General features: G+C 38.2%; 1 protein-coding gene across 1 annotated transcript in view; it reads right to left on the bottom strand.

Annotated features, from left to right (window-relative positions):
• Window positions 1–24,121, bottom strand: part of ZNF804B (zinc finger protein 804B) — a 224,211-nt gene that overhangs the window by 147,463 nt on the left and 52,627 nt on the right. The window lies entirely within an intron of this gene.

Raw genomic sequence — 24,121 nt, forward strand, 5'->3', positions numbered from 1 at the left:
GATTTGGGGTTACAGTCCCAAAAATGTGCAATTCAGTTGAACAGAACATGTGTTTTTGTGAAAAAAATAGGCAGTTGCTCAAATAATTTACAGTCTGTAATTAGGAATGATGAAAAATTACAGGTCTGGAACAGAAAAGGTGACCTTAAAAAATGCAAATCCCTGATCATGCTTCTTTTTCCCCAGTTTGAAACATTTGCAAGTAGAGAACAATAGCATGATTGTAGGTTTCTGATACAAAATTAAATTTCTAGGTGAACAAAGGAAAAAAATCTGGAATTTCCTGCAGCATTTGTAAAAGGCAATGGGTAAGTGACTGCATAATATCCCACTGGCCATCAAGATACTATTTCACAAGAATATCAACCACTTTTTTTACATGTATGGCAACATATACCCCTTTCTCACATCTGGCCTTTAGAAGAACTGTGTATCTTGGAAAGATATACAAAAGCTATTTCATCCATCTATCTAAGTCAGCAAGGTCCTTATGAAATTTTGGGTGTGTTAACTTTATATGAGATAGGTCTGTCTCAGTCAGAGATACCAGAGAGGCAGTCTCTGCCTGCTGTTTCCCTCTGACTGTCTATCTGGCCATCAAAACTTGCAAGGGCTTCCAAGTGTTCCCTCCTCATGTATCTTTTCTCTCCACTATTGTGGAAAAAATGTAAGGCGTGTTTTTTTGGGGTTTTTTAATAGGTTTTACAGTTTATCTCTTTCCATGATATTCTAGATATTATGCTAAAAAACAATAGTTGCCTGTGAGAGAGCTGCATCTTATTTGCATCAGGTGTTTGTCAGAAGAGTTTTGCTCAGTAGTTTAGTTTGACTTTTGTTATGTATGTGTTTTGTACTTCTGATGAGATTTCCTCCCCATGCTGCTGTTTCTTATGTTGCTCACCATCCTCTCTTGCCTCCTGGTGCGTCTCAAAGGTTGTCTTTACCCCCATCATCACCTGACAGATATCAAAGCAAGGCTTGCTCAGGGTTTCTCCTGTGCCTCACATACTGAGTTCTGATCTATTAACAATGTTCTAACTAAGTAAAATACCTTGTAGAACATTTGATGTAACTGATCAAAAGTGGTTTAGAAGCTCATGTCAACATTCTACAACACTTGACAGCTGCATTTTTCATGAGGACTCTTGAAACACATATGTCCATGTGGCCTGAGAGCCATGGTTTCCAGTATCATTATTAGGCACAGCCTAATAATGCTCAGCTCCTTTGCAGAACTAGACCCTTCCTAAGAGATTTTCTGGCTCTTAACCAGTTGGCCTGGCTGTTTAAGTGACATAAAACGCTGAAATTCAAAAATTTGCAATGAAAATGCACTGAGAATTCATTAGGAAAAGACAAATGAATTTGACATTTATGTCCAATGAAAACATGTGGCAGTAGCATATCTAAAGAACAAAGGAGAGTCTTAATGAGCTACAAACGGAGAGCACACAACATATCGCCTGACACACTTTAAGCTGGCTTTCATGCACAAATTAAAGGCAGCAGATTAAATACAGGGCTGCAATTTATTGGAATTCCAATATCTGTGTGAGGTGCATGATAAATGAGATAATATATGTCAGTGATACAAAGAGGGAAGGCTTGAGGGCCTTGCAGCTAAATTAAAAAAAAAAAAAAAAAGGGATTCAGGAAAAAAAAAAAACATCTAGTGATGAGAGGCATAATATGACAGGGTAAATAAGAGGTAACACTGAAAAAAACCCACTCCGTTTTCAAGAGTAGAGCTTTGAAAAAGCCAATTCTGATGATAGAAAAAATTTAAAGACTTCATAAAGACAAGACAAAAGGGGAGGTATGGGAATCATGACACTGTACAGGCAGCCATGCAATACACAGATGAAACAGTATCAAATTGATTCAGATTTAAATCTGAAGTGTGATGTCACACCAAAGAAAGCTTTTAAGAAAGCTTTTAAGGCAGGGAAGATGAAGTGGCAAGGCAGGAACTGAATATGCCCTTCCAAGAAAGTTGCTGACAATAAACATCCAGAAGACCTTACAGAGCCAGCAGGATTAATTTATGAAGAAAGACTGAATTTGCTAACCTCATAAAGGCTAAGTGATAGCACAGTGGGAGGCTGAGGGCGAGACATTTCTACACAGCTAACAGAGTGTAAATGCCACAGGGTAGATCCTATGCAACCCAACATGAAGTTTGAACTGACAGAAGTATGAAGAAGTTTTTATTAATGGCAAATATTTTTGACTGACCTAAAATTTTCTCAGAAGAAAACAAAGCAATTTTCACTTATTCTAATGCTTTATATTTTTTTTTTGACAACCCTATTCCTATTACAGAAGAACATGAAATTCTTGCAGTTTCTGTGTTACATGCAAATTTTACAAGCTAACATGCCTCAAGCAGGCCACAGGGGTGAACATTTTTCTCTACAGCTTTACTCAGTCCTGATCTGGCACATTCCAGAGGAAAAGCCTAGCCTTTAGTGCAGTGGATCTTTAGAGGTGAAGCATTTTTAGAAGCATTTGCTGCTGGAAGAGTGAATAGAAAAACTGTTGGAAGTACCACACTCTACAATAAATCAGTTCCTGAAAGCAGACTAGGAAGACAGCTTGGAAAAAATGTGAATAGTCTAAATAAAATAAACCAGCTACCAAGATGTGTTTTGACCTTTCCCTACTCCTTCCTTTGTTTTCTGTGTTCAGTCTCCTTCTCTGCATCATTTATCTGTTTCTATTTCCTAGTTTCTCTTACAAAATTTTTTTTCATTTTTCTTATTTTCTCCTTTCTCTTGACTGTTTTATGATCTTGTTCTCTATGTCTCTCTAACAGCATTTCTATATTCTTACCCACCTAACTCATTAGCCATCTCCCTAAATGCCCTGTGCACTGACAATTTTTCCTCTTGGAGAAAATAGGTTTTTAAGAACAAGGCATTACAAATGTGTTCTTTTTTTTTTCTTTTCTTTTTTTTTTCTTATAAGTAATATTCAAAGCTCTGTACCAAAGTTATCACTAAATATTTCCAGTTTACAAATTGGTAAACAGAAGCACAAGGAGACCCGGTCTACAGCAAGTAAAACTCGTGTCTTCTAAGCAAAATCTAAATGCTTTTAAGTGTTAACTCTCTCCTTATCTTTATTCTGTATTTCAAGTTCCTCTACCTCATCAGCAGCTCTTCTTAACTCTCCATATTTTCTTTCTCCTTAAAAGTTTTTTTCCCTTTCAGGCATGAGAAATATTCTGTTACACATGTACACACATACAAATATACGTATATATAAGTACCTGTGTGTGATATTGCTACATTCCCACACATAGGTGAACAAGAGAACTGATAAAAAGAAGATATGCAGGAAGGCATCAGTCACATGGAATAATGGTGAATAAGACACATTGGAAATCACCAGATATAAATATCTGAGTACTTAAACTTTTTTTCTTCATTATTTCATACAGTGTTCATAACTAACTCAAGACCTGAACATTTAGCAATGCCATGACACAAGTAATAAGTAGCTATGTGTAGTCTTCTCTATATGAACCTATTTGGTCCTGAGATATGTTTTTTTCTAGTTTTCACTTAATCAATTATGTTCGCCTTGTGTGCCAAAACATTGGTGTCTTAATTGGAATTTAATCTGTCCTACATTTAATGCTTTCTCTTTAATTTCACATTAGTGATTACACCAAAAAAAACCCATTTTTCATTTGACCTAATTTTTATGGGTTTTCTTCCTACTAGCGTTTTTTGCCTGAAATACTAGGTCTCAGATTTCTATCATGATTTGAAACACTCTCTTTATACACCTTCTGAATTCTAGTTATTCTCACGAAGAAAGTGTGTCACTTAGTGCCTCACTGCACATGTCAGTCACATGTCAGTGTCACATATTTTCAAGGGTTGGGATCAGGGAAGTCTGTTAAATATTAATGATTATCCGTTCAAATGGGAATCGCTTAAGACAATAACATGATCGCTTTGTAACTGAGGTTAGATTTGTCCAACTTTGATCCCAGTGATTGAAACCCACAGGGTTTAAAATCTCTCTCAAAAGCAGACAGGTGTTTTAGCCTAGACTTGGTGAAACAGGGTCCCTGAGATATGGGGAACTTGTACAGAAGGAAAGTAGAAAGTACATCCAAGCAAGCACAGTTCATGCACTCCTTCATGACTGGAGTCCTTTTTAAGTCCAGCCAGAAGAATAAAATAAAGCAGCAAAAAAAAAGCTGTGACAATAGGCAGTGGTTTTGAACTGAAAGAGGGTAAATTTATGTTAGACATAGAGAAGAAAAATTCTTCACAATGAAGGTGATGAGACACTGGATCAGGTTGCCCAGAGAACTCATTCCTATAAGTGTTCAAGGCCAGACCTGATGGGGCTCCGGAGCAGCCTGTTCAGCTGAAAGACATCCCTGCCCATGGAGGACGGGGTTGGACCAAATGATTTTTAATCATAGAATCACAGAATGGTTTGGGTTGCAAGGAAATTTAAATATCATCTACTTTCAACTGCTCTGATCCAGGGCCTCACCACCCACATTATAAAGAATTTCTTCCTAATATCTAATTTAAACCAATTGTCTTTCAGTTTAAATCCACTCCCCCCTGTCCTGTCACCCCCTCTTGTAAATAGTCTTTCTCCATCTCTCTTGTAAGTTCCCCTCAGGTCCTGGAAGACCACAATCAGATCACCCCATAACCTTCTCTTTCCCAGGCTGAACAATCCCAATTCTCTCAGCCTTTTTTCATATGAGAGGTGATTTATCCCTGTGACCATCTCAGTGGTCTCCTATGGACTCGCTTCAACAGGTCTATGTCCTTCCTGTGCTGGGCAACCCAGACCTGGATGCAGTGCTCCAGGTGGGATCCCAAAAGAGCACAACATTGTCTTGGATCACAAGTGTTGCTGTCTTGGATCACATCCTTGTCCCATGTGCCTGAGCATAGCTTCTGGGAGGATTTGTTACATGCTTTTATCAGGCACAAAGGTGGGTTGACAAGTTAGTAGTTCCCAGAGTCCTCCTTTCTACCCTTTTTGAAGATGGCAACTTTTCCCTTTTTCCAGTCACCTGAGACTTCACCAGATTGCCATGACTTCTCAAGTAATGTGGAGAGTGGCTTGACCACTCCATCAACCAATTCTCTCAGGACTTCGGGATGCATCTCATGGGTTCCCACAGTCATGTTTGTTCAGGTTGTTCAGGTGGTCATGAACCTCATCTTTACTTACGGTGTGGAGAACTTTGCTCCCTCAGACCCCATCCTGCTGTCCATCCACTCAAGAGGTGTAGGAAGAGAGTTTGCCAGTGAAGACTGAGGCACATTTCTCATCCATTGTTATCAGTTTACTAGCATCCATTACAGGGAGGTAAACCTTCTCTGACCTTCATTTTCTGATTAACATATCTGTAGAAGCCTTTCCTGTTATCCTTTGTGTCCCTTACCAGGATTAGCTCCAGCTTGCCTTGACCTTCCTCACCCCATCCTTACACAACCAAACTTCTCTTCCATACTCTCCCCAGGCCACCTATTCTAGCTTGAACTGCCTGTGAATTTGCTCCTTTCCCCTTACTTTGACCAGCAGGTCCCTACTCAGACTTGCCCATCTCTTGCCTTCCTTGCCTGATTTCTTGTTCCTGGGGGTTGCCAGCTCTTATACTCCATGGAAGACTTCCTTAAAGGTCTGCCATCTCTGTTCTGATTCCTTGTCCCTGAAGGAAATCTTCCAGGGAATTCTATTGATCATCTCCTTGAAGAGCTGAAAGCTTGCTTTTTTGAAGTTCAGGGGTCTAATTTTGCTCCTCACCTGACCCATATCTCCCACAGTCTCCAATTCCATCAGTGCATGATCTTTGAAGGTCCAGTCATGCCAATCATTCCCTAGAAGCTGCACTCCAGAAGAATTTTTAAGTCTGCACAGAGAAAAATATCCACAAAAACTATCCACAGGCTTACTTTAAAAAACATTTTTGTTCTCTGCTAAATAACTATGAAACTAAACACCTATTAAACGTAAACATGGGCCTACAGGGTTTTCTTAACTAGATCATGACTATGGTTAATTGCATAGAGTTGCTTATTCTCTTTTAATGGGGAGTTGTTAAATTCTTCTTGCATATGCAGGTTTGAAGGGTTGATTATATTATAAATTACCATGTTCACCATCACTTATTTCCTTTTGATAATTCACAAACAGTGTATGCATTTCAGTGTTGGAAAATTTAACTTCAAACTCACAGAATTTCCATCTATAACCAGAAGTGTTGATACTATAAAAACATGGTAAACGTTTATAGTTTTACAGTATCTTGGTTTATAATCAAGTCAACATGTCCTAAGATGATATATGGCTTAAGATGATTCTTCTTTAAATAGACATATTTAAGTCAGTGAAGAAAATGTTTATTTAGCAACTATTTTCATTTCACGAGGTCTACCTTAAAATGGTTTAATCATTTGTGTACATAATGTCTTTGTTTTCGAGGATTTGGTCACACAGCCATTTCCTGTGTACCACAGCTGTGTTCGTGTCAAATCACTGTTGAAATACCCAAGATTTTATACCAAAAGCTGATGTATAAGAGAAAGCACAACCTGAAGCAAACATCCTATTGCTATCTTTTAAAAGAGCATTTCTAATCATGGCTACACTTTCACATGCAAACATTCATGGCTTCACAGCCATCACTCAAGCCACTTAAGGAATCCCATTGCAAACTGAAATGATACTTGCTTTTTCCTGTGGCTGGTTGACTTTGTCTGTCACTTACTACTACAATCAGCTACTTTTAATCTCTAAAAAGAGTTTCACAATGTTGTTTTAGCCAGATGCTAGACCATGAGAATGGTAACATGAATAGAAATTCTTATGTCAAATACATTGTTACAAAGTCCTATGTTTGCAACAGGACCTTCATGTGCTCAGAATTTCAAGGCATGATAAAAAAGCTTAGTTATAAACAGATGATAAAATCCCAGAGTCATCTAAAAGCTGCATGCAATAATTCAGCTTAAGAGCTATTGCACTGTGGCTGAATAGCAAAAGATCTGGAAAAAAACCTTTCATATTGACTTTTTTTCATATCTATTCTATACTTGCATAGACAATTAGAAATCAAAAGATTTTAATAACACAAAATATCATAATGTTTAAATTTTTTTTTAGTTTTTCATGGATAAATAATTGAAAACCTATTTTTTAAAATATGTTCCATATTACATGCTGTTGGAGACAATACTCAAGAATCAATAACACCAATTCCCTGACAGTATAAATTCTAATGAAAGAAGGCAGTGAATCTACATGTATTCATTTCCATTCCAGGAAAATGCAAATAGATATTAAAATAGAAACTAATTTGATCCTTTCTCCTGGGAATTTTTCTATAGTAATGAATCGCACTCTAGCATAACAAGTGCTGTAGAGCATTACACTGCTGCATACACAGTTTAATCCCACAGTCAGAAAATACCTAAACTAAAACTGAACATAGTCTCAGTTCTGTTCTGATGTATGGAAGCATTACAAAAACAATAATTTTGTGACCATTTGCTTTATCATGTTTGTAATGTGGGTATCTCTCAATATTATTTTTAATGTAAATTGTTGTTTGAGACACCACACATCGTAGCTTTTCGGCTGCTCTAGACACCAGGGTGACCTCCAGAGCCTTCAGAGCTGGACAGTGTGAATTCCCTCACTTAAGGTTATAAGACAAGGTTCTGTGACACATCCTGTGAAAGGATGGAAAAGCATTCCCATTTCTGTGAGGAATCTGGACAAGTCTATGGCCATATAGGAACAAACCAGTTCAGTAAAACATTTTTTCCAGCTGCCTGTGACTTGAGGTTTACATGAGAAGGATGCCTGGAGATTCCAAGGCCTGCAACACCCCTGCAAGGATCCTACATCCTCATTCACAGTTCTCCCACCTTTTTGTGCTGGCACAAGCAATTGTGAAGCTGTGCTGTGATCAAGGAGTGAATCTTAGTAGAATTAGATACGACCAGAAAAAATTAGATCTGGTCAGGAAAAAAAAAAAAGTTAGTTTTAACCTGAATCTAGTCACTGATATTTTTGGACACTATTAGTAGAATTCTCAAAAAGATGGACACATGATCTGGAGGAAGGATAAGGCTGGTGGATTCTCCAGATCACAATACCTAGGCTACAATGCTCTGACAAGCTCCCAGAGCCACATATTAATAATGCAGTCAAAGAAGAATCAACACTATCCCACTAATCTAGTATCTTATCTACCTATTAGAAAGAAAAAGGTAAGCTTGAGTTACATCTCCACTCAAAATGCACTAGGACTCTGTAAGTAGCCAGTGGAAGTTGTTACCAATTAAATCAGCTAACAAGTTCTATTGGTATTTAGGGTCTTTTTAAAAATACTGAACTTATCTGTTAAAAGAAAATCCTCACAGTTAGACTCAAACTTCATCTTGCCACCCAAACCACAACTTAGCATGAGTTTGGGCATTTTATGAAACTTTGCAATTTAACATCTATTCCATATATATATTCCCCATCCCTGGAAGCATTCAAAGACAGGTTGGATGGGGTCTTGAACATCCTGATCTAGTGACATCCTTGCCCTTGGTGAGGGAGTTGGAACTAGATGATCTTTAAGGTCCTTTCCAACCAAAACTATTCTCTGATTCTGTGTACATTTGGCAGATCCTTATTCAGCACTGTGGGACCATTAGCCTCACTCCTTCACTCAAAAGTAGTGCCCTGCTCTACAGAATGCTTTTCCTCTAAATGGACTGTAGTCCTACAGTAAGCCTGTACTCTTGCCATTTGACTCTTCCTAGACTGCTGAAGTTCAAAGGATCCTGTCTAAATGAACCAAGACTGTAGGTGCTGAGTAGGAAACTAGGCTTACAATCCTTCTCTGCCTGTTTCAATGGCTCTCCTGCAGCTACGTTAGACTTCTTTGCAATCCACATTCTCTACAGCTTCCAGCAATGAAATCTAGTCACAGCTGTGAGTAGATACTCATTTTTTATCTTGCCTATCCATTTCTTTGTTGCACAGATATTCTAGATACTTATTCAAAGCACTCTTCTGTCTTCCTGATTTGCAAGTCAAATATGAAAACTCTTTACCCCCTTCTGGTTCCAAACTTGACAGTTTATTCATACCTTTAAAGTCAGCTAAGGCTGAGCAAGTTTATAAAAGGCTACAGTAGTTTTCTCCATCAAATTAGTGAAAAAAAAAAGAAAAAATGTATTAGTCAGTGTCAGAACTTCTTATTAAATCTGATGCCCTGTTGATATAAAATGAGCTCTACTGCAAGGGGTTAGCTTAAAAACCTAACAAGAATGGTATGATTTCTAGAATACCAATTTAACACATGCAGCTCTAAAGCATTAAACATGACAGAGACCATACACAAAGGGTGGTAATTGAATTACAATTGAGTTATAATGCAATAAATGGGAGGTCAAATTTTGCTCTCTCAAACTACACCAGCATTGTTCACTGACTGCAGTGGCATTAAAGTATGGACCGAAACAGAATGGTTTAAGATGTGTCTAAAATAAAATTTTTACATTTTACTAGAGGTTAATCTCTTCTTTCATTTTAAATGCAGAAGGCATTCTTAGATAATCCAGCTTGACATTCTGATTAAGAAAGGCCACTGAAAGATCCTCTGGCTGCTGTTTTCCATATTATAAGTCACAGAGTCCAGTCCTAAAATAATTTTTAAAAATACCCAAGGGACAGAGTCTAAAATTACTCTAATCATCCACCCAGTACCTCATTCCCCACTGTGACTTGGAGTGATAAATTTCAGTTTTTCCAAAACTAGGGTTTTGGACTATATAAAGCCCCCAAACCAAGCAACCAAAGGAGACTATGAAGTATGACCAAAGGCTACACATCGTCATGGCAGCAGGCAGGCTGGTTGTGAAGGTTTCTGAAGACCTTTAGGTTAAATGCCATGTGTTTTAACTACAGAATATCTACCCTCTCATGTTTTCTCCAGAGGAAAAAGGAGGAGATCCCTGAACATCTGGCCACCAACAAAGGGAGCAATTCTATGACCAGATAATCAAAGCTGGTTGCTCTTGGATGAAAGTAAGAAACTGTCTGTAAAAAGGGACAAGAAAAAACTGAGCTCCAAAGTCAGTAGAGGGATTTGGGAACACTGAAAGCATGAAGAGCATGCAGAAGAGATCAAAGAAATCTTCAAAGCGCGGCTACAACATCAAACTTTCTGACTGCTCATCCAAATGAGACCCCCACAATTTAGAGATTTGCTCACAAGGGCACTAAATTAAAAAATTAGAACCAGACAAGCAGTTCAAGCTCATATCTCAGTCCTTTTGCTTTGGCAAATGACCAGCCTAAAAGTAGTGGGGAATCCTATTCAGAGGCAGAAGACAGTCAAAGCACAGATTTGGGTTAAAGAAGCCCTGCTGTTTCACCAAAAGTACAAGGTGGAACTGGATCTTCTCACAAACACACACACTGAGCTGACAGCAATCCAAATGCCAGTAAATTATTGTGTGGCCCAGTCTGGTACTAGCTGTGTAAAATAAACTGAACAGTCTCTCATATCTTTTGACTGCTACAGGTGCACAATGACAACCAAAAGAAATTGGAAGCTTGTATTTGAAGCTTGTATTAAAGGCAGACCAACAAAGTGTAGATTTCAGTGTCTTCCACAACAATAAACTCAGAACAGGAACTCAGTGTAAACATTATTGATGATAACATCCATTGCAAATCGTAACATCCACAAGTGGGTAGGACACTTGACAGCTGCTGATGAAATTATCCACCATCACCAAATGAATAGCACACGGACCCTGGAACACAGGCAGGCAACCTCCCTATTTTGTCAAAACAACTTTCTGTGGTTAGCCAGATTAGAAATACAAGGAATCAAATAGTAAAAATGATGTATTTAATGAATATATTTAAAAAGCAATATAAAATTATTTATGGTTCTGAACGTAGCAGAATCCAATGGAAGACATCATTCTGATAGTTCTGAAAAAATCCAGTACACTCTTAGGCACCAAGACTTGAACACGTGTAAATGGACAAGGGACTCAAGTCAGCTCAAAAGCAACCAGTGCATCAGAATACTTTTGGGAAAAGAGTCTTTACTTATTGTTAAGTAAAATAACTGTAGATTTTAAATTGCAGTATATGACAATGAAGCCTCTTATGATATCAAGTAACAAGATGATTAAAGAAAAAAAAAATAAAAGCAGAAGAAAAAGAAACCTCGAAAAACTCCGCAGGAGCCACCATCAAAACTGGTATAAAAACAATATTCCAGCCCAGCTGAGAGGGGAAATGCTAGCCATTTTGCAGATCAGTGAGATTCAATGAGGCCATGTGAGGCTCTCCATGTTCCTTCTGAAGAATTAAAAAAATTCCTTCAATACAACAGGTATCTGAAATAACAAATGTAGGTAAGGAAACAGCAACTAGGGTCATGGAAAACTAAGTGGCGAGGAAGTCCCATGTTTTGTGAAAACTAAAAAATGTGTATCTTCATTGGCCTCTGCCAATATACAGCAAAAAGATCACCCTGTCCCAGCTGATGACGGCTTAATTTAAATGAGCAAAACCAGGCTAAGAAGGAAATGTGTTTTGCAATTCAGAGCACAGTTTTCGATTTTCAATGGTGACAAATAGAAAAAAAATGCTAAGGACAGAGTTTAGAGTATCAATTAGTAGCTTTTATGCTAAAATACTATGGCTGAATTCATCGTATCAACAACATGAGGGTTTCAAGCATGACTAATGTGATTCTCAATCTAGTTTCAGTAAAATTATAGTAATATTAATAGAAAACTCCCTTACCTTTGAAGAGAATCAAAAATTGCTATTTTCCTCAAAGAATTCCAAAATAACATCATATCTCCAGCAATGAGAATGTAACGCAATCTTTTATGGCTGAACAAAAGGCATTTCTTGGAATGTGGCTGTGAGTTGTCTCCAGATAAACTGAGGATCTCTGTGTCCTCCAAACCATAAATCCTGGTATCTTCTTACCAGGTTGGGATAGTTAAGCATGCTTATTTCCACAGCTGACCATTAAGATGAAGCATGTCTCTCCTAGTCATAACTTATTAAGATACAGCCAGAAATATCAAAGCTAGTGTCAGCATATCAGATAAATTTAGGATGCAGAGCATAAATAAGGTAGGCAAAGCTGTCACATGCCACCAAATGTGTGTCTTCAGACATGGGCAGAAATTTACTCCATACTTGGACCTGTACAAGGCTCAAATTCAGCAATATCCCACAGACACATCTTGAGACAGGGAACATTTTGGAGAATAGATTGTTCCAATGAAAATAACATAAAATCCTACAAGATCCTGCAGAAGCATCACTGAAAATCCAGGTTATACATATACAATTTCAATACTGTCAAAGTATCTCAGTGTTTCTACTTGTATTTACCCAAACTAACTATAAGTATCTAGAAATACCATCCATTTATCTGTACTTCATCAGTGTCTATGAGGATGATAAAAGTCTAGCAGAAGTCAAGATAAAAACATCCCCTAATCTTCCTTCATCCATCACCTCACCATAGAAGACTATGAGTTTGGTTAAGCTTGATTTGTCCTTCGTAAGTCCATGCTATCTACTTCCAGTCACTTTCCCCTTTTTCATATATTTGGAAATGGTTTCCAGCTTCCATCAGCTCCATCAGCTTCCCAGAGGTCAAGTGAGGCTGACTGTGTTGTAGGCCCCAAATCTTCCTTGTTGGCTGTCTTGAGTGGGTGACATTTACATTCTGAGTCCCTAGAAGACTCCCCCAGTCACCATGCCCTGAGATTATGAGTTCTTTATTTCCTAGCAGTCCTTGATCCTCAAAGACGGTCCCAGGGCCAAATATCTGGTGTCAGCAACAGTTTTGCAGCCAGTTGTTAGATTTGAAGATTTCCTGAAGCCTTTGCCCCTCAGTAACAGGATCAAGGAGAGACCACCTATGTCCCCCCCGAGTGTTGTAGTCATGCTTTATACACTCCATATCTCTTCTGGCAGAGAGTGCTGCCAGAGCCCTAAGACCAGACAAGCCTCTGAAGTTTCTCCAAGTCCTGGATTTGAGTTCCAAGCAAGCAGCAAACTCTCTAGATAGCAGATGAAGCCAGGCAACCTGGGCCTCCATCCTGCATAGCCGGGAATTCACAGCTATCTGTTGCCACTTTCTCCTGATCCCATACAGCTCTCAGCCCCTCATCTGCAGCCAGGGCACTGAATCTGTTCTGTAGGTACAGATCCACAGGCAGCCAGGAATTGTCCTCCATTGTCAGAAGTCACAGGCTCCCTCCTGTACAAACTCCTGCATCCTTTAGCTGAGTGCTGGGAGCTGTGGTCAAGCCCTGGCTCTTACACTGGCCCCTCCCCAGTACCACTGCAGGGATCCTCCAACCCCCTCTTGCAGAAGGCAGCTGGAGCAAGAGCGCCAAACCCACCCTGGGGAGGGATACCTGGCTGAGCTCCTAAAAGCTCATAGAGCTTTCTCTACAAGTCAAAGCCTCTTGTAGGTACCTTTGGATGAAGGAGCCAGTTGAGAGTGTTTCATGGCATCTCCAGAAGTCATCCAACAATCCTAGAAGTTCTGAAAGAACATATCACCTTTTTTCTTCAGCACAGGTTTAAATTCCCTTCAAACTTCCTCCAGGAAAATCAAATTTCAATGACAGTAAAGAAACTTGCAAAAAATACTAAATACAACATGTGTAACTTTGTACTGCAGGTGCAAAGTTGAATTCCAGTATCTTCTTCCTCTACTTTGTATTTTGAGTCTTTGGACTCACTGAAACATTAATCAGAGGCAAAGCAAAATGCAGAAATATTTTAGAAGTCGACTATTTTTAAAAGATCATTTAATCATAAAAGTGCAAACAATTATGCATGTGTAAGTTCACACACAGATGACCTCAAAGACAATGGGACTCATGGGTGTGAAATCAAGTATCAGCCAAGAGTTTGTGATACTGGGGATCCAGTCTAATGTTGGGAGAAATGTTCTTTCAAAATAAAATCAATTTCAATGTAAATTACAGTTTTACAGTGAAACAGAAAATCCATTCTGAAGCTAACAGGTTAATTTTTAGCTGAAGTCTTTCCTAAAACTCTTTTAAATGCAATTATTATTTTTTGCACCATATGTAAAAGACAGAAGGCTGCAGTTAATAAACAGCATTTCTCATTCTATTTTCCAAGCCTCCCAGGGGAAGACTTTGGCCTCTTCAAAAGGGGTGAAATCCATGCAAGGCAAAAACTGAAAAGAAAGCAGTATTTTTCATTATATGCTTCCCCATTTTTGCCTAACATTTAGCAAAAAATAGAACAATCTATTAAATACAAGCAACTAAATTCATGGTCTCTGAATATGCATTTTCTGGTTTGAATTTTGGTAAAAAATTCATGGAAATTATCCACCAAATAATAAAATAAATTCCCACAAGCACATATATTGTTTAACATATACATTTTCTTCCCAAAATATAGGAATTTTTATTAAAATATTGGTTTTGAAAAGACAATACTTGCAGGAAAACAGAGTCATAATTAAGAGTCTTTCTACACATTTAAGAATTTTAGTATTTGAAAGATATGATTCAATAATGACACAGAACTGTATTTGAGATGACTCTTCTTGTGACATCATCTCTTTGAGGGACTTTTGGTGAGGCACACAACTTTTTTCATCCTATTATTACATTAAGAGGGCAGATCTCCCAACAGCCTTAGTACCACTGTGTCCTTGCTCTGAGCGGATCTTTTTACTTTACATTGAAAGTATTTTCAATATAGATTTTTAGTTTGGTTTACTACAGGAGACAAACTTACACTTTCATGTCTAATATCGTTTTTCGTCTCTTAACAATGAATTTGAACTCACAGATCAAGCTTAACAAAAATTGGCACCATGGTAAAGGTGTCAAAAACTTCCTATGAATGTCATGAAAAGAGAGATGGAAGTAGAAAAGACAAGAAGAGTGTCACAGTAATGTATTGAAAAATACACAGTTAAAACCAGCACATGCCAGCAGAGCCATTATTATTGTAGCAACGCAGTTATAACTGCATATTTGTATTAATTGAAATCTAAGAGACTTTGTATGAAGACGTTAGATCCCAGGTAAATTAGATTATTAAAAATGACTGTATATGGACCCGATGCACTATGGCAGTTCAACTCAGATGCTTTAAGTAGCGTCGAGGAAAATCTCATTCATCCTCCTCTACAGAAATATTCTTCCAGCCACTCTCTGCACTGCACTATGAATAGTTTGAGTATGGCTTGTGTTTGGTGTGGGGATCCAAAGGTGACCAGGCAGGGCTCTGTGGGGCACCACTCCCCCGCTGCACAAGAACAGAGCCCAGGGGCTGCATTTCTTCCACCAGCTCCCTTCTGACAAAGTGATGATGCTCAGAGACAGTAACACAACTGTAAATTAAAAAAGTTGGTCACCATATTATGGTGTTATTTTGTAGTCTTCTGATGGGGGAAAGGATAGCTGAACAGTGCAACAGGCTGTTTTAGTGTTTTCTCTTGCTGAGGTGCAGACAGGCCTAAAAATTAACATTCCATGAAACCCTCATTCAGCTTAGATACTTCACATCTTCAAATCACTACAAGTACCACACAGTATCACTCTGTTTGCAGTTTTAGTATTCTACATATGTAACGCAAACATTTCAAACTCCATGTGAATGTAGTTTTCTGTCAGGAAATTTTTGCCGTTCAAGGGTGACAGTAGTACAATCCAATTATCACAGGCTCAGGTATTTTATACTCAGGAAAATTTAATATTGAAATTTAAAAAAAAGTTCATATACAGAAACAATCATAATTCAATCTAGCCTTGAGTAGAAGGCACGTGGAAAAACTGTCTTTAGCAGTTCACTTACTATGATCTGGAATTAAAATGTTATAATTGAAAATATATGAAGAGCACATAATTTTACAATATTATTGGTGAGTTTCTGGGACTTGCTAAGGTTGGTTCTTATATAAATCTTAAATGCTAAATCTCAAGTTCCTGAAACATCTTCTTATCTTGAGGATTCAGGTGAACTGATCATCCCTTGAATGGGATGTCATTTTAGGAATGAGGAACAGACTGGCTTACTTTGGAGGCACTGACATTTTCATCTAGTTTGATTTGGAGAAAGGAAACACAAGGCAAAAGAGTTGCTCTATCCCTTTATAGCTGGCTTTCAGACCCAAGGACTGAGAGCATAATTTTTTCACATGGAAGTAAAACTTGAAAGCAAAAAAGGTGAACTGAGCCCTGACAGCTGATAGCTTTTCTCTTTCATTCACATTGAAGAAAGAGGACCTAGCATTTCACAGCTTATGAACTGATAAATCCTTTTCCTTAACTCTGAAAGGATAATTCTCCCATGTTTGTGCTATTACCTCATGAAGATAAAACAGTTCTTTCATATGTTCATAATAAGAAAAAAATTTAACAGATTTTGATTATAATATTATAATATAGTAGTACCAGGGAGGTTTTGATGAACTTGTTCAGAATGGTTTAATTGTTGACTGCTTTTTTAGATTTCTTTCCGATTAACTGAAAGATTTGATAGGTAACTTACAAACTGACACAGGAAAATGGTATGTACACTCTATCTGCAGATAGAGAGAAAATACACTTGAATATTTATGTTTGCAACCAGTTTGAAACTAGTGAGAACCAAGCAGGTGAAAAAAATAGCACAAAAGATCCAGAAATAGCAATGAGGAATGGATGACTATATTATCTTTATTTAATATTTTAATATACACAATATAGGTCAACAAGGATTGGATGTATGAGTAGCAAGAGGAAAAATGCCTTAGAGATAAATACACTCATGAAAACTGATTTGAAAAATCAAATCAAGGTGCAGAGAACAGACAACATTAAAAGCTTCAAAAGCAAACAAAACAGAAGAATATCTGAACAGAGAGCAAACAACATATTAAAGACAAAGAAACATCCTGGGAAACTGCATCTAAATTAGAGTATGTAATTACAGGATTTGCAGCTTGATAAAGCAATTGATTATAGCAGTGGATTAATTTTAAGTCATGAGCCAGGATCTGAAAAAGAGCCAGCTACTTTCTCTGGCAATCTTCTGTTCAGAAGTTGAAAGTTATAGTTTCACCCACTTAATGATCAGGGCAAAACTAAAAAGGTCCTTGAGATATGTGTTTATCACATAAGAGTATACCTAAATACATCAAACAATGTAGACAATATTTATTATTGCAATAATTTTCAGACCCAATAAACAAACAATTATAACACCTTAAATTTAAAATTTTAAAGATAAATGCCAAATGCCTAAGCATTTAACATTAACTTTAGCAGCCAAATAGCTAAGATTATTTTCAGAAAGAATACTGAAAATTTGAAAATGTCACAAGCCAAAAGCTAAGAAGCTCTGAAGTAAAGGAAACTGTAATTCTAGGTCAACTTTATTAATGGTGTCTATTTATTTATTTATTTATACAAAATATACTCAGTGAATCATGTATTCATATAAGCACAATCATCAATGCATCCAAAAACTGATTTCTTCACCACCTGTTTCATTTAACACAACTGTCTTCTGTCTTTTTCTTGCATGTTTACACATAAAGAATTGGCATCTGTGGACTGATCACACAGTACTTCCTGAAGATCCAGTTTTCCCTCAAGAAGACCATCTGTGAAGCCCAGTCCAGTGGGATTTATTGTTCAGAGTGGATCAAGACAACTGCATACATAATTACATTTATTACAGAAGAACAATTATAATTCTATTGATCAAAGCTGCAAATACAGATAGCTCAAAGAAACTTGACTCAAATGATACAAACCTTTTCATCATCTGTTATAGAAATCTGCAAACTTCACCAGCTCAACCAGGTTAAATTCCTTAGCGTACTTCACAAGACTTAAGACTCTTAATTGTTTTCAAATGTTTATTATGTCTTCACTTCAATTGGCATGACTCTGTGCTTTATGTGATCTGGCCAACCTCTCCAGTGATGCTCACCATCTGCTCCTATCTCTTGATTTTTCAAAGCAGCGTCAATTGTTCATAGCTCCACAAACCAAACATATAAACATGAAGAATAAAGGACAACTGCCACATTGTATCAAACTATGGAAATGGTTTTATATTAGTTTGTGGAGGATCACCATGAGCACTGTGTGCAGTTCTGGGCACTGCAATATGAAAAAGACATGAAGCTATTAGAGACTGTCCAAAGGAGAGTTGTGAAGAGAGTGAAGGGCCTTGAGGGGAAGCCACATGAGGAGCAGCTGAGGGTCACTTGGTCTGTTCAGTCTGGAGGAGACTGAGGAGAGACCTCATTGCAGTTACATCTTCATCATGAGGGGAAGAGGAGGGGCAGGCACTGATTTCATCACTCTTGCAACCAGTGACAGGACTTGAGGAAATGGCATGAGGCTGAGTCAGGGGAGGTTTAGCTTGTGTATCAGGAAAAGGTTTGTAAAACCAGAGGGTGGTTGAGCACTGAAACAGACAACCCAGAAAAGTGGTCACAGCACCAGCCTGGCAGAGTTCCAGAAGTGTTTGGACAAGTGCTCTCAGGTACATGGTGTGAGTCTTGGGGGATCCTGTGCAGGGCCCGGAGTTGGACTCAATGATCCTGATAGTGTATTCCAACTCAGCATATTCTATGAAACCTCCCTCACACAGCTGACAAAGGAGCCTTCCTGGAGTGGTTGGCTGCTAGACTTGCTGTTTATGAACAGAGAAGAGCTGGTGGGAGAGATGGTGGTGGGAGGCTGTCTTGGGCATAGACACCACGAAATGACAGTTTTCAGTTCTCGGTGAAGTAAGGAAGGGGGTCAACTAAACCTCTACCTTGGAATTCTAGAGGGTTGAAAACAAGGGGATCAGGCTCAGGCCAGCATGGCTTTAGGAAATGCAGGTCCTGCTTCCAACTGATCTCTTTTTTTATAACCAGGTAACCTGCCCAGTGGATGAGGGAAACTGTGGATGTGTCTACCTGGACTTTACTGAAGTATTCAATACTGCATACCACATCATTTTCCTTGTGAAGAAGGCGGCCTGTGGCTTGGACATGTGCACACTTCAGTGGATTAAAAAGTGTCTTGATGTCCAGGCTCAGAGAGTGGTGGTGAATGGTGTTACACCCAGCTGGTGACTGGTCACTAGTGGGGTTCCCCTAGGCTCGGTCCTGTTTAATATCATTATCAATGATTTTGATAAGGGGATCCAGTGCACCCTGAGTCAGTCTGTAGACACACCAAACTGGGTGAGAATGTTCATCTATTGGAGGGAAGATCCACCTTCTCCTGCAGACGGATCTGGACAAGCCGGATTGACGTACCAAGGCCAGTTATATGGGATTCAACATGGTGAAGTGCCAGGTCCTGCCCTTGGGTCACAACAACCTTGTGCAGTGCTACAGGCTTTGAGAAGAGCAGCTGGAAAGCGGCCCAGTTAAAAAGGACCTGGGGGTGCTGGTTGACAGTGGCTGAACATGACCCAGGTGGTCAACAAGGCCAAAGGCATCCTGGCCTGTATCAGCAACAGTGTGGCCAGCAGGACCAGGGCAGTGACTGTCCCACTGGACTTGGCGCCAGTGAAGCCACACCTCGAGTACCAGTTTTGGTTCTCTCACTACAAAAAAGACATTTTTCATGCTGTGCACCATTGCTACTTATCATCCATTTGACTCCCACAAATTTATTGAGTCAAATTAGATCTCATCACTTTTGCTATGTAAAAATTTAAAAAGCTGGTAAGGATGCATTCAGCTACGTAAAGTAACACATTTTGGCTAGGCCAAAAAAGGGAAAAAACAGGCTCCAGATTATAAAACTTTGTTAAGCATTTTATGAGTGTTTTCTGGTCTGGTTTATCTGCAGTAACTAGAAGAGGAAAAGAAAATGCCAAAAATGGCAGTGGTAAGCAATATTGTTCTCGTTCATTTGTGAAAAAAAACAGTTAGGTGAAATTTAGTTTGTGTTTAATCAACACAAATATCTCTCAAGCTTTTCTAAATAAAATACTCTTCATTCTGTAAAAATTATTTAGGGTTAAACCTACAAAATTTCATTTGACATGGGTAAAGTGCCTTGCTTCATGTTTAGAACAATCTAGGTAACCATGTAATTTTTGTTTGTTTACATTTCCTCAGCACTGAAAAAAAATCTCTTCAGTTTCAATCACACTTTTTTTTTTTAATTATGACGTAGGAAAAAAAACCCTGACTTTATCCTGATTTCTTTTTACTGACTTCAGTTTACAGAGATGTACTGTATGAGAAATTTTGCCAGATACCATGACCCAATGTGCTTTGAAAATATGCAAATATATTCAAATATATGTATTATGCAAATAATTCCTATACTTCAGGAAGTCTAGACATATTCCTACAGGATCACTAACTACGGGAAACAATATTTAAGCAAATATGCAAATCTAATATACACTGGAACACATACAATGTCTAGAGTTCAGGCTGTATCATTCTAAAGATTCTCTTATGATCTACATCTGATGTACATGCTTTCCAACTGAAAAAGAAACATGGAATGAGGAAAGTAAGAAACACTTGCAGTCTAACAGAAATGCCATTGCTGAGAGATCAACTTTATTTGATCAGGATTTTTAATAAAAAATAAGCCTATTAGAATCTACAGAACATTAAACTTTGCTAATCTCTTAGAATTTGCTTTATTCACTTACCTACGTTATTACGAAAGAAGAAAGCTAGTTCGGAGAAACCTACACACCAATCTGTAGTCAGACCTACTCTTGATAATAAAAATAAGTAAGATTCAGAACCTCTTTTCCACTGCTTAAAGATGCATAACAATCTTTGTCCCTTTTTAATGAAGAATTCAAATATATTGGTTAATGGTGAAGTAGAAAACATAAGAAAATAGCTTTTTCAATCAATTGTTCTAATTTTATTTCACATCATTCTATTAGGAGTTTTATGCTCTTCAAAATTTTATAACTTCCTTTATAAGTGTCTTGAATTGCAAAGGAGAAACTGCTTCAAGACCAGAAATAGAAATCTGAATATGAGAAAAATAAAACTGTCTAGTTTCCTTCAGGTTTGGCAGAAGATGCACAGACAGAAACTGTGTATATATTTACACATTTACTCTGCATACACAATGACCATGATTAGCGTCAACCAACCATTAATTTATCAAACTGATCATTGGTATAGGAGTTTCTTAGCAAAATATCATTAAGTTACAAAAGCAAATTCGCTTACATTTTTGCATGCACGCTTGCAAGTCTGACCTTTTAAATATCAGGCCTATTTTTACTGTGATTTATATATCATGTAGATGATCATTAGGTACTGGGGTAGAATCTTAATGACTGGAGCTTGCTCAAGACCCGTTTAAGTACATTTAGTGCTCACCTGGCAGGATTTGGCGCACACACAGGTGAATGTTTTTGCTGATACACAAAATTATCAGAGACAAAGGGATTCAAAAGGCTACAAAAGTGCACGTGAGCCATACACAGTCAAATAACCAGTAGGCCAGAGTATAAAAATAAGGTTGAAGCATTCCAAATCATACAGCTGACTTGCTGTATCTACCTGGGTGGGAAAGTTAATACACTGATATCTGGCAGTACTGCTCAGGGCCAGGTCCAATACAATCTTGATTTCAGCTCTGATTCTCTGCAAAGGTCTGCAAACCTTCAAAAATCATCGTTCTAGGGAATGTACAATTGTGCCCAGGAAGAAGCAGCACAGGAATTGGGCAGTCTGTGATAGTTATTCACCAGTCTTGCAGAAATATAAATGTGACTTCAGCAGCAGCAGCAGCAGCAGCAGTGGCAAGAGATTAGGGAGGTCGATCAGTCTTTACAAGAGGCCCACAGCATGGAACAACTCAATCATAAGAATGCCTGTGCCAGCAAAATAGCTGCTCCTTAGAATACAAACAGCACTGTTGAGGGACAACCAGTATCTCCACCTCTCCCAAGACCTAACCATGATACTGTTACAAATCACAAGAGTTTTGAAAGGTCAAGCGGGTAAAGAGAGTAAAAATTTCAGACAACAAATATGAAGCTAGCAGCATGGACTGCGTTTAGGATGGGCAGACAGCTTAAACCTACAGAGAATGGGGAGGAAAGGGACTGGCTTTGGAAACCACTCTTAAATACTCCAGATGAAATTCCACAGATCTTTCAAGAAAAACATGTTTCCCTTCCACCTTGGAGGAAGAAATAAGGGAAGTCCAAACAAAGTTATTAGAATATGCTCAAATCCTTATATAGTAAGCCTACACAAAGCAGGATATTGAAATACAACACTATACCAAGAGCTGAGGAGAACACCACCACTACCTGAGCACAGGCTGTAAAAGGGATGCATGCTTAGTTATACTACAAACATGTCACATTCAGCCTAAAAAAGCTGAGGGCGCACAACAGACTTTTTGGTGAGACTGATGTATGATGCAACTGTTATGCTGATTAAAGGCTCTACTATAACAAGTCGAAAAATTTCTTTCCAGTGCAAACCTCTACTCCAGTGCATCTTTCCTCCCACCCTGTTCCTATTTGCTCCTCCTTTTTAGGGAAATCAAAGCATATTTAAGATTTATTAGCGCAGCTAACAAACTAGCAATTATAAAGATAATTTATACCTAATTTGCCCCTTAACATTATCATTGGTACTGATAGTTTCATCGTGAAACATACTGCTGGTCAGAGTTTCATCTCTGAGGTAAAGCAAGGTATAAGTAAGTTAACTTGAACAGCTGGTCTTTTTATTTCAGAGTATGAAAATATGCGTTTACACTTCACGTTCAGCAGCCAATTATTGCAGAGAGATAGCTAGGTTCTTCTGCGATACCTGAACTGTTAAAACTAGTCAGACCAATTTATTCCTGTGCATTACCTCTTTAGTGAAAAGTAGTTTTTCTTTTATCAATACATCTGGAAAACAGTATAAAAAAATTTAAAGTAGTCAAAAAGAAGAATAGTGAACTTTCTTTCTTATTTCTATTTAGCCTATGGAACAACAATCTCAGCAAAAATCTCCGTATTAAAACCACAAGTGACAAATGTCTTCTTGAAAAATCTTCCCTTTTTAGGAAGTACTGTTACTAATTTATGCTGTATTGTTAACAGGCAATTAACGAACCCCCTGAATAATATATAATGCTAAATATTCCCAGAGCAACAGCATATAGGTTCATTTGTCACATTTGAAGTAACTGTATTTTGTACTACACATTAGACAGGGGAAGAGTGGGCTTCACAGAATAGCTACCAATAATCTTGTACAGCAACACAACTATATATATCACTAAACCTCAAATATCAACATGGATTATGACACTGGGCTTAAAAACCCATACAGTTTCTGCAGAAGTAATACAATATTATCTCTCTACAGACCTCAAGAGACCCTTCAAAATCAAAGGACTGCAACACTCCCAGTCCCTTGTGCAATAATATTATCAAGTCTCCCCAACCCCTAAAATATAGGCCTAAAAATCATGAGATTTAAAGATAAGAATCAACACTATCCCTTATCTTCCCATGAAAGAGTGTACAATTCTTCTTTTTCCACAATAGCAAAGGTTATTTATTTTCTAGGGAAGCTTGGCTTCTCACAATATGATCAGATTTCATAGCTGGAGTTCTAGGAGAAACACTGAATATTGGTATGTGATTTTGTAAAAGCATGTAACACAGAACGTGGTACACAGCTGATTTTTTACCCATCACCCACCTACCACAAATCCTCGGATATGTAACCAGATGGGCTCTTTCAAGGGAAAACACTGCATCTTCCCATGAACAAATACTGCCTCTGCATAATTTCATCATGATACATGACTCAATTATACATATCTCTACTGGAATAACTCCTGTGGCAGCATGGCCATTAGGAAATACTCTTGTATGCACTTAGATGCAGCACCAGCAGGTATAACAGATATTAGTTTAGAATGGTCTGTCCCGTACAGGGCAGGAAGGTCAATGCCCCATCTGTAGTGCTAGCCCCTTCCCTCATGGAATTAGTGCTGCAAGCTCAGTGTGGACATTATTTGGAGGGAAAGACAGCAAGCAAAATGGTACTGTCCTGCCTTTTCCAGGATCTGTGCAT

Source organism: Chamaea fasciata, unplaced genomic scaffold, assembly GCF_029207755.1.
Source record: "Chamaea fasciata isolate MVZ Bird 193981 ecotype frontalis unplaced genomic scaffold, bChaFas1.0.hap1 SCAF_1, whole genome shotgun sequence".
NCBI lineage: Eukaryota > Metazoa > Chordata > Aves > Passeriformes > Sylviidae > Chamaea > Chamaea fasciata.